Consider the following 6,440-nt stretch of genomic DNA (forward strand, 5'->3'; position numbering starts at 1 on the left):
AAGTTTCATTGTAATCTGACATGTCTAAGGCAGTGCAGATAAAGAAACAATTTCAGAAAAATCAGTCTTTAGCACCATGAAATGGACCCCGTAACTAAAACTTTATTTTTAGTGTGTCAAATTACGTTAATACATCTCCATTGGATCTGGCATGGTCGAAAACCCCCATGGGTCAAGTTTCAGCTTAATCGGGTGCTCCAGGACAAACTTATGGATAAAGTACCAAAAAGGGGTAGGCCACACACTATTCCTGTGCGGCCTCCCTGCACCAAATCACCATTAATGGTGATTATTTTTACAGTCTCGGGTAGTGATATTTAGGATCTATTTCTTACTTGTCCCAAGTTGGATCGCGTTCAAACTTTGTGAGCATGTTTGTCTCGTCAAGGCAAGTGTTTTGATATGTGATACGCCCCGTGACAATGCCTGAGCGGGGAGAAAAGCTAGAGAGATGTTGGTGATTCATGAAGAAAGTTGCAGGAAAATCAACAGCGACAGGCCTTTTTGGAGTAGCCATATCACGGTGCTCGTGCATAGAATTGACACGAGTCTAGTTCCATCGTGCGCGTAATGTCCAAGGCTACCATTGGTCCGCACCCCTTGTGTGATGAACGGTCGAATTTCACACACGAAGCCAATAAAGTTGCAATAAATTCTGGTCACCAGATTTTAGATTCCGACCAAAACCCAAAAGTTACGAAATCTTCATTCGAACACGAAATCGAGCTGCATTTGTTGCAACGCAATCGTGACAGCATGCTTAGTGCGATTCAATAAAGAAATCAAAGAAAACTATCATGAAACGAGCACACTATCAATTGAAAGCTTTCAAGATTTGCACGAATTTCAAGTCGCATGATCGTGGCTTAAAAACACGATCTATGGATCGAAGTTGGTATCAAATCAATCACCATACCGAGCCCTACAAGAAAACAAGCATCTTTTTGAGAAATGGGCACCAGAGCTACCCCGGATCATCCATGGAAGATCACGCACGTTCTAGGGCAGCAGCAAGAACTGTTTTGGAATTCCATGTATTGCTAGGAAGGGGCAAAACAATCGTTTTGCACTCATTTTTAGATTTTTTTTAAATTCAAAATAATTGTAACTACAATCAATTGGGATAGTTTTTGGGCATCCACCCATGGTTGGGCCCAATTCTATAAATACATGCTAAACCTAATTGTAAAGGGTTCCACACGGATCAATAAAAATTTTGAGATTTTTCTTTGAGTTTGTGGGTGAGTCTTGGAGAGAGAGAGAGAGAGAGAGAAGAGAGAAGAAAATAGGTTAGTACCCTTCGATAAGGTTATTTTCTTTCTCCTCCTCATCTTTATCTTTCTCTCTCCTCTCGTCTATCTCTTCCTCTTTTCTCTCTCATCTCTCTCTCTATCTTCCTCATCTCATTTCTCTCTATCTCTCTCACCTCCCTCTCAAATATGCACGACAGTAACCATCATCGTGCATGTCTCTCTCTTTCTTTCTCTTCTTTTTCATTCCTCTTTTATCTTTGCTTTCCTTCTTTTCCTGCTCCCTCTCTTTCTTTCTCCTCTCTTTTCTTCTCCCTTCTCCCTCTGCTCTATCTTTCTCTTTGTCTGTTTATGTCTGAACATGCACGGCGATAGCAGCGCCATGCATGAATCTCTCTCCCTATTTCCTTTTCTCTCTAACACACATGGCAGTGGCAGCACCATGCATGTTTCCTTCTCTCCTCTTTCCTTATTCTTCTTCTCTCTTTCCTAATCTCTTTCTCTCTCTTTCTTTCTTTCTCCTCTGGCTCTCTCCCAATATCTCTCATCACTTTCCTTGACTCTCTCTTCTTTCTTTTCTTCTCTCACTGCTCACTTTCCTTCTCTCTCTTTACCTTCTTTTCTTCTTTCTCTTCCCTAAACCCTCTTTCTTCCTCTCTGTCTTTCTTTCTCTCACCCTTTCTCTGTCCTCTCCAGTTATGCACGACGATGCTCATCACCGAGCATGACATTTTCATTCTTTTCTCATCCTCTGGAAATACGCACAGTGAGTCAGGCCTTAACCCGAGTGACGAGCAGGGCCTTTGTCCAAGTTTTCCCTTCCTCATGTTGTGCACGGTGATGCTCATCACCGCGTGTGACATTCCTTTCCTCATTCTTTGACGAGGACGCTGAACTGGGCACTTCCCCGAGTGGCGGGTTGGGTCGGGTCTGAGTTCCTTACGACATGAGCGGCGATGCCTAGCGTCGCACGTGTATTTTCCTTTCTTCTTCTCCTCTTTTTCATATTTTTGTTGACGCTCGGGCCAAAGATTTGCGTTGTTTCTGCTAGGGTCGAAGATTTGAGGACTGGTGTTGGGGCTAGTGATTTGAAGGTGGCAGTGGGGCCGTACATTTGTTTATTAGCTCAAGCACCCTTGCAGGTTTTTACTTGAACCAGGTGGAAGTGGCGCCACTATTGGAAGATATTTTTCATTATCATGGGTCCCCGATGTGGAATAAAAGGGAGAAGCCAGTCAATAAAGCCTAACAAATAGTGGAAATCTTGATAGTCTCAGAACGGCCTCAAAACTGGTCAAGATCTTCATAAGTACTTCAAAAGGCCACCTGCCAAGTTTCATCACATTCTGACATGTCTATGGCAGTGCAGACTGAGAAGCAGTTACGGTAGAATCAGCCTCTCGCATCTTGAAATAGACCCCATAACTAGAACTATATTTTCGGTATGTCAAACAGCTATGGGACCATCTCCATTAGATTCATCATGGTCGAAAACCCCTTTGGGTCAAGTTTCGGCTTAATCGAGCACTCCAAGATAAAGTTATGGGCAAAAGACTAAAACAGGAGGAGCCGCACACTATCCCGTGCAGCCACCCTGCAAGTAATCACCATTAAAGGGATAGTCACGAATAGTGACTTTCGGAAGGCATATCTCATTTTTCCTGAATCGAATCGTGTTCATATTTTGTGAGCATGTTTGTCTCGTCAAGACGAGTGTTTGATGTGTGGCACGCCCCTTGACGACGCCCGAGCTCGAAGAAAAGCTAGAGAGAAGTTGTTAATCTGTGAAGAAAGTTACAGGAAAATCAGCAGTGACATGCCTCCAAATCACGATTCTCGCAAACCTGATCGATGTAAAACCAGTTCCATCACATACATAAGGTCCATGGATATCACTATTCCCAATCCCGCGCATGATGAACGGTTGGATTAGCAAAAGAAGCCAAGAAAGTGACTACAAATTTCGACGTCAAAATTTCACATTTCGGCCAAAACTCAAAAGTTGCAAAATCTTCGTCTGGGCACAAAATCGAGCTGCATTTGTTGCCATGTGATCATGACGGCATACTCAGTGTGATCCAGCGAAGAGTCACGGAAAAAATCAAGAAATAAGCACACTATCAATCCAAAGTTTGTAAGATTCATCCAAATTTCAAGTCATATGACCATGGCTCAAAAACATGATCTATGGCTCGAAGTTAGTATCAAATCGCTCGTCATGCTGAGTCTTACAAGAAAATAATCATCTTTCGATCAAACAGGCATCAGAACAACCCTGGATTATCCATGAAAGATCACACACATTCTAGGGCAGCACAAGAACTGTTCTGGAATTTCTCAATTGTTAGGTAGGGGCAAATCTGTCATTTTGTACCCTATTTTCTTATTTCCTTTAATTCAATTAAATCTTAATTTCAGCAATTAGGTTAAATTTTGATCAATCCACCCATGTTTGGGCACAACTCTATATATATCATGTACTACCATTGTACAAGGACCCTTCACAAAAGAGAACTTTGCTTAGCAAAAATTCTATTTCTTCTTATTGTTGGGTCACGTTTGGAGGGAGAAAGAAAGGAGAGAGAAACTTTTGGATCGATACCCCTAGGCTCAAGGCAAATCTTTCTCTCTGTTCTCTTCTTTTCTTTTCTTCTCTTTCTTATTCTCGTTCTTCCTCTCTCTCTTCTTCTCTCTCTTCTTCTTCGTCTGAACTCTTCTCAGAGGCTATGAGTGACAGTGGCAGTGTCGTGCATGCCTCTTTCTTTCTTTCTCCCCTCCCGTGGTTTCACAGGTCGTGCATGGTGATAGCAACACCATGTCGAGCTTCTTTCTCCCTCTCTTCATCCGTCTCTGCTTCTCAACAAGGAGTGCAGATGGCGATGCCTATTGCCGCCCATAGGGGTCTCACCCTGTCGCGCACCTATCGCAAACGATGATGCTTATCACCGCTCGAGAAGGGTCGCAGCAATACCTATCGCTGTCTGCAGGCTTCTCTCGTGCCCACTGCCTATCACAGATGACAATGCTTATCGCCGCTCGCGGAGGGTAGTGGCAACACCTATCACTGTCCTCGAGCTTCCTTCGTGCGTTTGGTGCCTATCGTTGTCGCGAGCTTCCTTCATGTGTTCGGTGCCTATCGCCATTCGCTAACTTCTGTCTTGGATCCCGCGCTTATCGTTGTGTAGTTCATAAGGAGCTGTCGCCGTGAGCTTCATAAGAGGCTATCACCGCACACTTCACAAGAGGCTATTGCAGCCCGCGAGGGAATATGTTGCCTTCTCGTGTTGCCAACGGCGATGCCTAATGCCGTCTGTAGCTCACTGCTCACCCTCTAGCCGTGAGCAACAATATCCAACGTCGTCCAAGGGCTGCGACACTATCACTCCACGACCATGAGTAGCGATGCTTAACGTCGTCAGGACTTATCTCTTCGTCGTCTCGTGCCTTCTCTTCGTTATCTTCTCTTTTCACTTGACTGAGGGTAAACTTATTCTAGCACTGCTATAGCGGTCAGGCTGTCGAGCAATATTGCTGTCGTGCTGGTCCTAAGTATCATGTCCATCTTACTGCCACACCAGATTAGGACAATCATATCGGCCTCGGTTTCGAGTAGTTTTGAGGTCGTGCTAGTTCTGAGTACCATGCCCGTCTTGCTACCACTCCGAGTCAATCACTGGTCCAGCTATCATGCTATTCTCGTCCCCTTATCAAGTTCTCTTCTCTACCTTTATTCAAGCCTTCCACTTCATCACTCTCACTTATGAATGTGCATGGCCCTAAGACAAGGGTGGGTCCTTCGGTCCACTTGTCTTGTAAGTTAACCATATAATGTTGTGTAGAAAACAAGGAGATTACAGATCGGGGGAGGCTATTTCGAACCAGCTGAAGCAGTAGGGGCTTCTCTTACCAGGATCTACAGGCCTCTCTTCTACTTAATCTTGAGGTTGTTGTGGACTTCACCCGAGAACTGGGCCTAAGGTTTAGATTGCCTCGTTTTTCTTAACCATGCGAGGGTTGTGTCTATTAAATCGAGTAAGGAGTAGGGCCTAAGGACATAAGGCAACTTGGGCTTCTACTTTAGAGGTTAGAGGCTTCTATCATACATCAGGCCGCTACTCTGAGTCCCTTTGTGAGGCCCGAATGCGCGGCTAACCTGAGGCGGGCTCAAGATGGTACTCTTAGGAAAAACCTTTGAGTATCAGGTCTCGAGGTGCTTGCTCGGTGAAGGGAGAGCAGCATAAGAAAGAGCTGGTTCATGACTCCGCCTGAGTCGCGAGCGAGGAGGAACCTGCAAAGTTGGTGAATGTGCACCTTTAAGGTTAGCCGTCCGGATGACTTAGGAGTCAGCCCAAGCTCGGTCAACAGGTTTGACCTTGGAAGGTCGAGATCCACGAGCTTGTGTCTGTGAGTAACGGGGTAGGAACCTATCTCTCACAGGGTGAAACTGTGTGTGATGAGTGGGAGGATGAAGTGGTCGGCCCTCTGGAGCTCGAGCTGACACAGAACTGGTGCTGGCTCGAACTGTGGGATGCATCGCTGCATAGGATTCGACCCAAGAAGGCTTAGCCATAAACGCGAGTTTAAGGCAGCGTGAAAGTTGCCCCGAGGTGTGGCTCGAGCTGATGGACCACGAGCCTGTAGGTGTGTGTGTGGGGTGGAGGCCTCAGGCTCTCCGCCTTTGTGTGCTGAGCCTCCAGGTGTAGAGGTTCGAGGTAGTAAAGGAGTTCGAGGGGTAACCTTACGGCGACCCTCAAAAGCGATGGCAACCTATTTACCTCTCACAAGAGTGGATAGGGCACCCTTCCAGCGTACCTCAGCAATATGAGTGGCAAGAGATTTGGCAGTAGTCGGATGGGTGCTGTGTGTGGTAGCAGATGTGCTACCAATGCAAGGGGCCTTGGTGGAGAGTCCACCAAGGCAAGAAAGCAGGGAGGCATGGACCTTTAAGTCCCGTCTCGCACTGATCCAAAAGAGAACCTGGGAGTCGGACTGTGAGTCCTAACACAAAAGGAGTGTAGGAAGGAAGCTTGAGCAGCCCGCTTCCCCAGGACAGTCATGCTTGCAAGGATAAGAAAGTCCTCAACTCGGATGAAAGGATATCTCAGGTGCATTAGAAAGTAGTGTAGGAAGTAAACGAAGATATTGATCAAGCAAGAGCGAACCGACAAAGGGGTAATAAGTCCCTAATGG

This window comes from Amborella trichopoda, chromosome 2, assembly GCF_054954075.1.
Source record: "Amborella trichopoda isolate Santa Cruz 75 chromosome 2, AtrichopodaSantaCruz75HAP2 v2.0, whole genome shotgun sequence".
NCBI classification, from domain to species: domain Eukaryota; kingdom Viridiplantae; phylum Streptophyta; class Magnoliopsida; order Amborellales; family Amborellaceae; genus Amborella; species Amborella trichopoda.